We start from the raw sequence: 14,224 nt of genomic DNA on the forward strand, positions 1-14,224 counted from the left end.
TATGAGACATGAACTGGCTGCTACTAAATATAGGTACAATGTCTAGCACAGTTTTTATTAGAGCCCCTAGGCACTACAGCTCCATAAATATCCATGTTGACTTTTTCCAGATTAAGAACACATCAATGGGAGCTTTGCTCAAGTAAGAACTGCAGGATCTGGCACTGGTGCTCTTAAACCCTAATAGGACTGAGAGAGTCTGAAGCCGCTTCCAGGCTCATTCACTGGTATCAATGCTTTTAATACCAAGTCAGCTGTTGTGACATAAAGGGTATGTTTCTCTTGGTGCTGTTTCTTGGAACTGAAGAGCCCTCCTGAAGTTTTAATTTTCTTTACTGAAAAGCCCTGCTATGGTAAATCAACTCACCAAATTTATAGGAGGCACAGCACTTAGTATGTCACGTCTCTGAGCCCAGCCTACTGATTCTCTTACTTATGCTTTTGTTCTTTTGCTTTGTAGTTCTCTTGATTTCAGCAACTGTCTATCATTTTCATGAGGCTTGCTGGCTAGAATGCCCCCTACTATTCCAGTAATCACTGCCCTGCTAGAGTGTTTATTACTGGCTGAATGGCTGCACAGACTGATAGAATGACCTGAGCTGTATGAATTTTCCCTCAAGTCTGTGGGGCCTCACAATTCTTAAAAGAATGTATAGAAAAAAAAAAGGAGCTTAGTTATGGGGAAGGGTCAAAGTCAAGTTTCTCTGCAATAGCAGATTTCTTCACTGCCTTTGGTGCCTCTGACACCGAGCACTCACCACATCACCTTCAATAGCCAGGGAGCAGCTGTGAACTTGCCATGAGATGAGCACTGAGGCAGGTAACCTTCGGCAGCCCATTGTGCATCAGTGCATCAGGAGACTGCTGCTTAAATCCTGTGTGCTCCTCCTCTACAAAACATTCCCCCTGGACGGGGTCCCAACACGCTGAGGACTGCCTGGGTGTTTGGGGTGTATTTGAGTTGAGGTTTGTGGTATGTGCACTGTAAAAAAACAAAACAAAACACAAACAAACCACACATACACATACAAAAAAACAGTGACCAACACAAGATAATACACAGACGTGTAAATAACTGTGGGTAGGTTTCCAAAACACAGACTCTCTCTAACTTTTATCAGTGGTTTGTTTCCCTTCTGGCTGAGATTCTCAAAAGTGGGTGCCTAAAATTAGTTTCTCCTGGGTAAAATCTTCAAAAGCATCTTAATAACACAGGAATCCAAGTGCCTCATATAGCACTTCTTAAAGGCTCTGGAAAATCTCAACCCTGCATCCACATCTTTAGTGAGACAATTTTTAAATGCCCGCAGCTCACGGTAGCTGCTGTGGCAGCTGAGGCTGAGGATTCTTCCAAGGAAGTGGGGCATCCATCACACTTTGTCTGCTGGCCTGATCCTGCTCAAAGAATCACACCTAATATGGATTCCCACATTCAACACAACTCTAAACTTAAACCAGTTTTTAAAGCCTGGAGTCAGTTTCTATGCCATGGAGCCCACACCAGAGAGTTTGCAGTTATGAATCAGACCACAAATGCTGTTGTTTTGGGGAAGATTTCACAGCACTGTTATTCCCATATCCACAGCTCATCATTGCTGTCAGATGTGCTTGCTCTAGGCCATAGGGGGTATAAAGGGCACCAAATAAACAAGCACAATTTCTTCTCTCATGCAAATTTTATTACAGTTGTATGGGGGGGACTGTAAAAGATTTCTGTGTTTAGCTGCTTCTTATGGAAAGAGGGTTTTTTTTTCCACAGTATTAAAACAAAAACAAAGAAAACAAAAACCAAATTTCACCCTGAAAGAAATGCCAAAGGACTCCTGGCACAGCTATTTCAGAGTGAGCTGTTCCACACTCCTAATTCTGCAACAGCTCCCCATGGAAAACATGGAACAAAAAGCAGTTTTTCCTTCTGGGAGAGCTTAAGTTACTGAGCAGGCCACCATGAGGAGCAGAAATCAAAGTCTATTCTGTGTGACTCTAGGTATGCATGTGCAGGACACTCATCTCTGGGATCTCATGGAACCTAGGGGAGCATCCTATCATGGAATACACACTTCAGAAATGGAGGGAGGGGGCAGCCTTTGCCATTCCTAGCTGTCTCTCTCACAAGGACAGAGGGACACAGCTGAAGGAAATCCAGGCCAAAGACTGGAAGGGACCAACACAGCCACAGAACCCCTGGCAGATGCCAAGGGAGGAGTGTCTTCAAAAGCCCTCCTCAACCACGCTCCCAAATCACTGCTGGTCATGGGAAGGGAGACTTTGCTGCTGACCAAGAAATCAAAGAGAAGCGGTAAAAAACAGTCAGGGCAAGCCTTAAGTCAGCGCAAAACCTCTTTGTTACAGCTAGATCTCAGCCAGCATTTTACTCACTGAATCTAGCCTTGCTCTTGTTTCCATATGGGTCACCTAGAGGTTATGGCTTCCTAATCTTATGTATCGATCTCATGTCTGAGCTGTTTTCAGAATATATCATATGTCTCTGTACTGCTTGGAGAACATTTGTTATGATATCAGAATTCATGCCATGACCAGTCGGCGTCACCACATACAGGGTCACACACAGTATATCATCTGAAGTCTCCAAATGGGGTTTTCTGATTAAATAAAAATCTTAATTCACAAGGTGAAAATCCTCCATGCAAGTCGTTTCTATCGGTAACATTTTCTTATGCTATTAATATTGTTGCCAGTGAGCTATTCACTGGTGAGCAAGTACAATGAAGGAGAGGCACTGGAAGGTCAGAAGGAATCAATATTACTGAAAAGTAAACATACAAGTCAGGGAGGAATCACAAACCCAGTTTGAAGCTATTTTGGTTTTTTATTCCAGCAAATATGCATGGTGCTTTTGCATTGTCTTCCCAAAGTGCTTGTTTGGAAGTGTTGTTAGGAACTTTTGAACTCGCTTCAGTTTCTAAGCTGCTGCACTGTCAGCCAGACATTTCTTGTTCAACCAGGGCCCCATTGCAGGCCTAATTCAAGAAAATGGCAAATTTTCCTTTGCTGTCCATGGGGGAGCTCCTGACAAACAGTCTCCTAAGGGCCCTAGAAAAGACACCAGCCACGGTTCCAGCAGCATCATAAGGCCTCTTCCAAACTCTTCTTCTGCTTGGATATAGAGCAAATCTTCCACGTATGGCTGTGCTTCATGCTAAATATGGAACAGCAATCAAACATCTGTGGAGAGTTCATATTTGGCATGTTTACACGAGTATTTATTCCTCCTTTGTCTTCAGGCAGCAACTACTACATAATGTATTTGGTATGATTAATTGTGGGAATGTTGTTCGTCCCAGCATAGCATGACATCTCCAATTACATGACATCTTTCTCTCATTTGTAAGGGAAGAAGTGATTTCTGTATCTTGACATGTTTATCATTGTTAGGGTGAGCTAGTTATCTTATATGGGCCTGCTCCCTGGTTCTCGGGGCTGACAGATTATGGTTTCACATTAAAATCACATATGCCTTGTTATTGCAGCTGCATCTTGAAAGGAAAGCAAATAGATGAATCACCACCACACAAGAGCTGTAAGATGATGTTTTGTTCAATGAGCCAGTGGTTTGCAAGGTTGTTCTAGGCTATTATCATTTATGCAGTTATTGGATATTTGATTTTCCCAGTATTTTTCTAAAATCTCAGCAATGGAAAATGTAACACACATTTCCATAGTCTTGCACAAGCTCCAACTGATCACAAACCTTCCCTGGGGAGGGGGGGGATTTGCCTTACCTATTTTGAGCCATCTATTTAAAAGCAGGGCATCTGCTCTAAATCAAGCACTCAGTCACCAGTGACAGATAGACTCTTCTTGAGAGACAGTTTGTTCCACCTGGTTTCAACATAAAATTTCAGATATGAGGAAAGTCTAAGGATTCAATATTTTTGCCCAGTTATTAGTTAAAAAAAAAAAAGTGTACGACATCTTTGTAGCTCTGCTTCAAAATTTACAAAACTTTTTATCTTCAGCATTTTTCAAATGCATTAATGCAAAGATGTATTAAAAAATCTCTCAAGAAAGCTGTGAGAAAAGTAAAATTCTCATCCTGGTGGACTCCACAGAACTTTGTACAAAATTCAAGATACCGGGCAGCATGAGAAAACTGGGAATCTCTCGGCTTCATGTTTTGAGGGGACAATTTATCTACTGAAGCACTTGTGCAGTTTTAGCTGGGGCCAAGCCTCCAAATGAAGTAGAGGACCAACCATCCAGTCATGGAAAGAGGGAAATAAGCCTTAATCATTGGTTAAACAGAGCATTCCTTTCAGTTCCTTGCAGTAGGACTCCAGACAATATAAATATAGTTTATTTAAAGCAAGGTGCCGCTTGCCTGCCCTGGAGTTTGCAAACTAAAGGAGTGAATGCAAAGGTCCATATGCAATTTAGCTCATCCATAAGGAACCAGATGAAAAACAGAGCTAATGAAAATCTGCTCAGCAACTTGCATGCCAACCTCAGGAGTGTAAAAGCTAATATTTCAAAGAAAACTTAAGAATCAGAGATTTGGGAAAACACAGAAGGCCAACATGACGGTCTGAGAAAAGGTTCACCAATGAACAAGAGGGCTCTTGGTGTCCTGATAATTTTGCTGTTTGTTGTAGATGTTCTATTGCCTCTGAGCAGAAGAAGTGACCCTTTGCACATATTCAAATAAGATACAAACATGGGAATGGTTTCTTCTAGAGGTGCCTGAACAGGAAAACAGCTCCACAAAGAAACTGAGGGGTAGGTGTTCTTTTTTGCAAGCACATCTGCATTTTTCCTCACCCTGCTCATTCTAAGGTTGCTTTTATTGGTGAAGGCAGAGCTGCAGAGGCCAAGATCAAGTGAACATTCACTTCAGTAATTGCTGGATTCCTCAGTCTAGAAACTCTATTCTGTAAGCCAGGGCAATGGACCCCACAAAACCTCTTTCCATCTCTGCAAAACACAATCTTCTGGAAGCACGACCTTGTGTTTTTCATTAGAGTTATTGGTATGATAATTACTTGGTTATTAACACTTAATGCAAACTCTTGCAAACCATTTCAGCTGCAGTGCTGCTGCTTTGTTTCTGCTGCTGTGGGAATGAGAGGGAAGAATTGGTAGTCCTTCCTTTCAGAAAAATGGGTCTGCATAAATTATACCCCAGTATGTAATTCTTTATTGAATTACCCATGGAGGGGGGGTTGGAAGACCAAGTCTCTAATTTTTCATTAACCTGCAGTTGCCACTGGTAAGTGTGCAGTTTCTTGAGTTAATGATTTTTGTATAGACACAAAAAGGCAAGATACACACACACACAGAGAACACTAATGTCCAAGGCAGCAGCAGCAATATTGATAAGTTTTCTCTTCCATAGCTTACAATTAAGGGTTATCATTAATGGACATGGAGAACTTCTTAAAAGGACTAGTGTTTTAATTGGTTCTCTCACCATCATATTTTTGTTTACCCATGCCCAGAGGATCTCCAGCTGTGTTAAGCAGTTTTCCAATTAATAACACATTTGAACTTAATGGCCCAGTTTTTCTGACTCAGCCATTTTTCCGCCTGGTTTATTTAGCTGACTTTCAGCATGCAATTTCCACATATTTCTCAGCAGCTGGAGCCCACTGAATGCTGCCACTGTCCCTGGGCAAGTGCTGCCTGGTACCCTCCACGTCCTCTGTGGGAGTCCTTGTAGCCCTCTCTTGGCAGATGGAGAAATGCCTTTGTGAAAGTCCACTGCTGCATTTGTGGCTTCTCTCAAAGCTTCATGGCCAGGCCCTTCTAGTCCTCCCCTTTCCTGTAGGTTTTTGGTTGTGTTGTTTTTTGGGTTTTGGGTTTTTTTGGTTTTTTTTTTTTTTTTTGGTTGGTTGGTTTTTTGGGGTTTTTTTTTGGGTTTTTGTTTTTGTTTTTTTTGTTGTTTTTTTCAGCAATGACTCAGCTATTTATTTTCTTCTTCCTGCTTCTTTTTTCATTCTGTGACCAAGTTTTTTTCACCCGCTGGGCAGTAAGAGGAAGGTGAGGCACTCCTTTTTCTTGTGCAAGCAGGTGAGGCCAGGGAATGACGACATAAAAGAGAGAAAGGTGAAAAAACATCCTGTACCCTCAAGCTTCTTCCTTCTAGCCCTAAGAAGAGTCCTCTAGGAGAGTTGATCTCACTGGCCTTGCTGCATTTCCTTCTAATTGTGTTCCCTGTGTCACCTGCTTTCAGCTGGTGGTGGAAGAAAAAACAAAAAATATCACAAAAGAGGCAAGTCTCATGGCTGAAACTAGGAAGTGGGCTCAAACTGCTCAGATACACTCCTGAACCTCCTGAACCAACCCTGCTGTCAAACCAGTCCTTCCCCACTTAAATGGAAGAAGTTGCCAGGGATCTTTTACCAACCATTTCACATGTCCTGAGGAAATGAAGGTTACCTCAACCTGAAATAAGGAGTGTCATGAAGCAAAATAATGCATGGGAACGTGAACCACAAAAAATAAAATTAAATAAAATTAAATTAAAAATTTAAAAAAGAAAAATAATGCAATGAGCACAGTGACTCCAGCACACCTGTTTCAACTTCCACTGGAGTAGAACGGCACAGAGATGAGCTTTGCAAATCCCTGCACAAAAGCTGCTCTGTCCACTTCCATCACCTGGATCAAAATAACATGTGAGGGAGCCTTGCAAGCGAGCACCAGGTGGATGGGCAGGTCTCAGCTCAGAGCCCACTGCCAGCCCAGCAAAGCACAGTTAAGAGACACCCTGTTTTCTTCTCTCCGCAGTAGCTCTTGGCATGCCTAAGAAAATAAGATGCTTTAACACAGCAGCAACAGTAGCACTAAAAAGAACTCTTGTGTGCTAAATCATCAGGAAAAAAACAATTATTATCCTTTTCTTCTTTGTGTTCTTTTTGTTTTCCTGCCAAATACCAGAGAGAACAAAATAGTAGGTTTTTTGCTGTGCAAGGCAAACTTGTAAAATCAGAGGAAAAACAAATCCTGAGCAAATAACTCAAAGCAAATAGCTGGAGGAAGTGAGAGTGAGGAGGTAGGCAGCGGGAGGACCAGCTGATACATTTTCAGTATTTGCTGTATTAGTAGGAAGATAAACAATGAATGGACATCTCCACAATCAAGAAATGCCCCGCTTTGTTTGGTGAAGAACAGAACGCTCAGAGCTACATCTCAAGCCTAAACTGCCGCTGGCAATCACACTGCAGCTCCAGCCTCTCCTGGGGCTCTCGCACCGGAACACCCACAGGCCTGGATCTGACTGGAGAGGAGAACTTGTGCTTAGAGCTGCAGTCCAGGATCTTGTGTTGTAAACCTTCAAGACAGAGGAGCACGTGCACCCAGGTGGCCAGCAGAGTCAGCTGTGGGAGCAGAGAGCCGGGGCGTGCTCCTGAATGCCCACGACTGCCTGATGCTGCCGGTTTCTGAGCAGCAAAGCTGAGAGTGCCCCTGCAGCACTGGGGCCGTGCTAAGAGGGACAGGAGGAAAGTGGCAAGCAGCCCTTTTGGCATCAGTGCCTCATCCCCTCCGGCCAGGACAGTGCTCTGGGCAGTTCCCTGGTCCTCAGCGTCACGCTGGGAGCAGAGGCAAGCTATGTTTTCTATTCCTGCAGACATTCCCCTGCAGGAACAACTCCATGAGGCCGAGCCAAGCCAACAGCTCTCGTTTGTGGACTCTCCCACCATGTTAGACTCTTTATCAGAGTATTGCTTTCTCCCCATAGTAGCTCTTAATTTGAAAACTGAGCTCCAATCCCCACTTGTTGGCACACAAAGGAACCTTCCTCTTTCTCCTTAACCCTGCTGTGACAACAGTCCTTACAAACAGAAGTACCTACACATACACACCATGTGAGTCTGTTTTCCTCCTCTTTCCTTAAAAAAAGACTGTCTTCCCATGCAGCAAACTGAAAATCCTGTCTGTTTAAAATACAAAACAGCAGCAAACCAAAAGAGACCTGGAGAGGCCACTGCCTGCCATAATAGGATTAAGGGCTATATCTCAGGCAATTTTTTTGGAATCAGTTGTTGCTTATCTGAGCTTCTTTGTAGAAGCTACGGTCTCTTTGTACCAGACTCCGTTACTGGGCTACCTAACAAATGCCTTTTTTTGGCTGAGTCTACAAAGCCCATATATAAAACCTGAGTTTCTTGTCACTGAATAGTCAAGATGCAGGTGCTTTAACTGGTGAAATAACTGCAATAGCCTTTGCTAGGGAGGCTGTCTCAAAGAGCAGATTGCACTTTCTCCCAGCCCCTTCACACCACACACTGAATATTACGTATTTTTACCACAATTAAGTCTCTGAACTATTTTGAAATCCCACACAAAGACAGTCCTGTACAACAGGCATTATGCACACATGCTTCCACATGCCTCCTGTTAACTACCAGGCACAACTACATAAACCAGTTCCCTGACAGTCTCTTGACACATCTCCTGTTTTCCATCTTCAGAAAATGATAGTTCTTACAGAAAATAGGCAAGTGGGCTACAAAACAGTGGCCTAAAAATGACTTCTTAGTGCTCTCCTCTCTTGCTGTCCCAGAACAGCATTTCTGCATTTCTCCTCCACCCAATAAAACATTCAGACAGGTAATGAGCCCCTCTCATCCCTACAATTCTGCCCTACTGGAGGTCTGCTGGTTTCCAGGAGGCGCAGCGGAGACAACTGCTGGAAACATCCCTGCCTCTCCTGCTATCAGAGCTGAGCGTGTTCCCATTTTCCAGTCATCAATCCCTAGAGCCCAGACCCACTGCAGACCAGAAGAGATAACGATAAGAAAGTGCCAAGTTTTTCAATCCCCCTTTTCTCTTCCTGCACTCCATGCTTAACCTAAATTTACCAGCTGAGTTGGGTGACTTCCATAGGCAAAAGCTGCCTGCACAATGATTTCTATTCCACTCACTCTCAGCCCTTTTCTTCCACAAGTGAGAGACGACAACCATCACTTGCAATTCAATAGGCTTCATATCGTCTCCAGGAAATAATTGAACCCTTTGTGGCTTTCGGAGCAACATTTTGGTATTTTCCCCAGCATCAAAATACTGCTGGATTCTGTTTAAATGGAAGAGATGTCCAGTCTGCATTAGCTGGGTGAAGAGACAGCCAAGAAGAAGACAAGTCAGCTGCCTGCAAATACACAGGGTAAGCAAAACCAATAGCTCCCAAAAGGAAGGACCAGTTCTTTCACCACGTGTTAAATGGCCTCCCTCTTTGCCTCACCCTAAAAAAAATAGATGCACTGGGAGCCTGAGCCAAAATCTGTTATTTAAATGGGACCAGTCCCCACCTCTGCCTGGTTCCAGAATAACCTGACATGTTTCTGTTCTGGCATGGGTTTCCCCTTGCCCCTATTCACTAGAGAGCACCACCACCATTACACTCCTGCAGTGAGTCATTCCAGCTGGTACAGAAATCCCAGATGACATGTACTTTGTAAGGAGAAGCCAGAGGAAGGAACTGGCCAAGTTTACCACGATCCATGCCCAAAGTAAAACCAGCAATTTATTTTGTGCACTTGTCTGGTGCTCTCCAGAGACACTTTGTTGGTACAGGAGATCCCTGGATACTGTCAGCCCTGTAAAATCTTCTGAGCAGGCACAGCTCTTGAGGTGAAATCCCTTCATCCAGGCAGTCCAATGGGACACAGCTCTAATGGGACAGCCCCATCACAGCTGTGTAGCGTTACGACCACTGCAAAACCTCCAAACCCTTTCCTATGGTGGTATTCAAAGACATTCCTGCAGGGCTTTCACATGCCACATCCTTCTGCCTGTCTGCCATTGGTTTCGTGCCCTGTCTCCTTGCTGAGTGCCCACAGACTTCTGCTGGAAGCGTTAATGAGAGCAATGTGCAAACAAATGTGGAAAATAATCTCTAATGCTGCAGGGGCAGAGGCCAGCGGAAACCAGAGGATGTTTTCTGGCAAAACAGCAAGCAATAAGAGCTGTTCTCTAAATAAATAACGTCTCAATGCATACAAGCTTAGCATTAGCAAAGAGACCTTGGGCTGAAGGCTCTAACCAGTGTTTCTTACCCCTCTTCAGGGAGGCACTGGTGCACAAGCCCCTTTCATGAAGCCATACACCCAGGTGGGTACAGTCACCAAAGTTCACTCAACTCACAAAATTTCAGGAGTCCTCCCCCTTCCTGTTCTCCCTATAAAAAACGCTTCTTCTGGCTATAAAGTAACTGCTCTCACCTCCATTTTACACAGGCGAGAACAGTCCTTCAGAAAGGTCATGGTTGAGATCTCCCTCACCAGGAATGCAGGAGCTCAGAAGCACTGCAGAGCTGCAAGCCTGGCATGACTCTCCTCATGAATAAAATCCTATACAAGCCCAACTTCAGACCATTTCCTTGGACACAGGCTGGGGAGACAGTCCACAGGAAGGCCCAAGAGTGTCCTGCCCCACAGGGACATCTCTTGCCCACTCCCTGAGCACACTGGGCCCCAGGGGCAGACTAAAGCCTGTCTGCACAAGGGCATCACACCCCACAGGCTTCTCCCTGTGCTCCAGCCTTTCAGCTCTGCCCAGAGCTCCTCGTGAGGCACAGGAGCTGCTCAGGAGCTACCACACCTTGCACAGAAATGTTGTGACAGTTGTCTGGGGGTTGTTACCACTGTCTATCACACTCTCTGGGGCTGGAGAGGCAGAGGAAGCCAAGATCAGCGGCCCATTTGTTGCCTGCCCTGATAGACATCTTATTGATAGCTCCATCTCACACTGGCAAAGCCCTTTGTACCACTCTGGAACAGCTGCTCCGATGCCAAGAATTCCTCACAGGCTGGCCAGCCCTCGTGGTGCTACCAGGGAAGCTCCAGTTTCAGCAAAGAATTTGATGGCTGTCTGGCAAGTGTATAAATCATAAAAGTAGCTTTGTTCTGCAACACTTCAAACCTTTTGAGCTCTCTCATATGGCTGCAGTTTGCTGGCACTTGCTGTTCAATTTATATAAGCTAAGCTGTGCAAAGTCATCCCTTTCCAGCCTGTAGGCAGCCTGTTACACCACACAGGGATGCTGCCCCACTAGTCCGAGCTGCATTTTGCTGACAGCAGGGCCTTTTTTTTTAAAAAAAAAGGTGCATCCTTCTTTCAGGATTTAATTTCATAGGAAACCCAGTGGAATCCAGGATTTTAAAACCTATTCACTTCAATAAAATCAGGAGGTTGCATCCAGGCAAGCCCTGTGCCCAGGAAAGGAGAGCAAAGCTCTCAGTTTTGCCCAAATCAGCTGCAGTCCAGAACAAGTTGCCTTACCGTGGAAGATGGGGAGGATGCAAGGCAGACAGGGACTGGGAATTTTCCAACCCACAGGTTAAAAAAATGGGCATAAGCAAAGAGGATTTCAGACACTTCACGCTGGATTCCCACATATCTGTAGGCAAAGTGCTACTGTCCAAATAGTCCATGGAAAAGTGCACAATGTGGATACAGGAAAAGACCCTGCTGTGCCTGTCTGCAGTGTGTGGCATTTATTGCCAGGGAGGGCACTGCCAGACCCGGGGCAAAGGCAGCATTTGGGGCTTTGGGTGCCTCCAGCAAAGAGGCAATGGGGGCAGAGGTCCCACCCTTCCTCCCACCCCACAGCCAGGTGGGAGGGCAGCATTACGTGGGCAGGGAATGGCTGTATCCCACGAGGGCTGGGCCAGGCTTTTATCTGCTGTGAATCTGCACAGGGCCTTTGATGTTGGTGGGTCTGACTGGTAGGTTGGTGCAGGAGCTCTGTGAAGCCAGTGGAACCTGCTCTGACACTCGGCTCATTTGAAAACCAGGATTTTATGGGGCTGCTGAGCAAGGAGAACATCTGTGCAATGCTACGTGGGGCTATGCAGGTACCCAAGCCAGAGACAGCTAATAAATGAGCGAGGAAGTACTGGAGAGAAAAAGGCTTGTTTTCAGCAAAATCTCCAAATTTCTTCCCGATGCAAAGCACTGAGTTCTTTGCTTCTCCAGTCAAACCTTTTGTTCAATCTAAGTCAGGTATTTCCAACCTGTTCTTTAAAAAGACCAGCTAAATATATGGGATGGCAGGATGAGGGCTGCCTTTAAAAAAAAAAGGATTAAACGCCAGTCCAGGTTGCCCTTCCCACCTCAGCAGCTGCCCCACTGGACTCTCCCAACCCCCCAGGCTGCCAGAGCTCCTTCCTGGGCTGTGATTTCCTCTCTGCCACTCCTGAGCAGAGCAGACTTGCACAGATCTGCCACAGCTTTTCCCCACTGATGCTGAGGAAAGCTCAGGGAATCACTCAGCACAGCTGGGGCAGTCTTGGGCTCTGGTGGACAGACCAAGACCTCAGAAAACTCACATGCTCAGCTCTGGCTGCTGGGAAGGACCCCAGGAGCAGCAGGACACGTGTTGGCCACGAGTCTCTTTGTAAGTGATGGTTAAATGTCCCGTGGGCCATGAGAGTCCTAGGGAAGGACGATTTTATGAAGTGCAACCCTACATCATAAAGGCCAAGGGAATCTGTGGGTGGGAGTGAAATGAAAAAGGAGTATCTTTTGGGATCCCAGATCGAAAAATTTGGGTGGGAAGAGGTGCATTTCAAAGCTCAGGCTACGTGTATGCATTTCTAGATGTGTCTCCATGTGTGTATGGATATCCACATACCTCTTTAAGCACTGGGATACACAAACATGCAGAGCACACACCCACACCCACATCCCTTGCCCCTTTGGTAAGCATGGAATTTAGAACTTTTCATTTCACCTTCCTCCCTACCTCTAGAATCTCCCATACCTGACAGACCATTAAATGCTGTGTGCAAGGATGCACTGATACTGAAATTTCCCAGCTGCAAATATCAACATGGACATGCTGTTTTACATTTACCAAGGAAAAAAGGTTTTTCCCTCATTTTTCCAGTATGTGAACGAGCACTATTACCACTGAAACCAGTCAAGTAACATCCTGGAGTAAATGAGATCCAAAGGGGCTTGGGATCTTAAAAGGGGCAGTTTAGGGACACAGAAAAGCTTTATAGCTAAGGAAAAGCTTAATGGGGGAGGTAGGGGAGGGTGGGAAAAAAGCACCTACCTGCAGGCCATGAGAAATGTTTCCCACAGGAAATTAAAACTCGTAAGTCATGCATGCCCACCTAAGCCCATGCCAGGAAGGAGAAATAAAAGACTGGAGAAGGGGAAGGAAGCAGGGATGGGAAGCAGCTGTAGCAGGAACAGTTTTCAATAACCAATGGCTTGGACTCAGATTTCCAAGCCTCAGGACATTATCTGATGTGGAAGGTAAGACAGCACTGTGGCTGCTGGAGCTTATGCCAGCACTGTGCACCTGTGCAAACCCTCTGGATGGGTGATGTCCCAGCTCAGCCTCCAAATCCCAGGGCAGAGGAGAGGGACAATGAGCTCTTGGCTTGCAGTTGCTCCTGGCTGTGGCTACAGACTCTCCTGCAAAGAGAGTGGGGAGGTGGTGCTGGTAGCAGCCAACAAAAGGAGAGGCTCAAGGGAAAACTGCAGAAAGGAGAGTGGCCAAAAGCATGCAGAGGACTCTCTGTGTGACTGTGGTGCCCTGCAGGAGGGCAGGGAGAGGTTGGGGAGGGCCTCAAGAAGGACAGACCCACTGCACTGCAGGAAAGGGCATGTCCTGTGGTCAGTCAAGGGGCTGTGCAGGGCAAAGATGCTCACAAGCCTTAAAAAGGCCAAAGCAAGTTTTCCTAGGGGAAGCCCCTGCTTCTTCCGAAAACTTTTCCCACCAGGTTTGGGGTTTTTTTTTTGTTTTGGTTTTTTTTTGGGGGGGGGGGATTTTTTTTTTGCAGTTTTCTCAATTTTTTATTAATTTTTTTAACACCTTCCTGAAAGCCTCTCCTTTCTAGCCAATACCACGTCACCACCAGTTCACAGGACAAGGGTTTCAGGGCCGAGCCCTGTCCCAGGCTAACAAAAGGCAGAAACACCTTTGCCCACCTGCTGCTGCTTCTCCAGTGGGGAAAACCAAGCCTTGAATGGAGAACCCCTATTAGGAGGAGTGGTCACTCCATGGGATGGGTACATCAGGTCTGCACCTCTTTCATCCATCTTTCTGGAGGCAGCCCTAGACTGGAGATGGATGTCTTCCCTGGGTGGCCCAGCCCAGCCAAGCCTGATTCCCCTGTCTGGTGGAATCTTTTCTCCATTTCTTCTGAAATCTTATAGCCTGCAGAGGTTATTTCTGGGCTTTCTTGTTGATGGCTGTATTTTTGTCCCAAATGTAACACCTGTCACTGAAGCTGTCAGAGAAGAGCCA

General features: G+C 45.5%; 1 long non-coding RNA gene across 1 annotated transcript; it reads right to left on the reverse strand.

The window, feature by feature from the left end:
• Window positions 1-2,860: 2,860 nt before the first annotated feature.
• Window positions 2,861-12,358, reverse strand: LOC128788536 (uncharacterized). Its single transcript, XR_008431110.1, has 4 exons — window positions 12,291-12,358; window positions 6,083-6,190; window positions 3,744-3,843; window positions 2,861-3,186 (listed from the first exon to the last, which is right to left on the reverse strand). It is a non-coding gene; the product is annotated as an uncharacterized LOC128788536 (long non-coding RNA).
• Between the last annotated feature and the right edge of the window lie 1,866 nt (window positions 12,359-14,224).

Source organism: Vidua chalybeata, chromosome 5 (assembly GCF_026979565.1).
Source record: "Vidua chalybeata isolate OUT-0048 chromosome 5, bVidCha1 merged haplotype, whole genome shotgun sequence".
NCBI classification, from domain to species: Eukaryota; Metazoa; Chordata; class Aves; order Passeriformes; family Viduidae; genus Vidua; species Vidua chalybeata.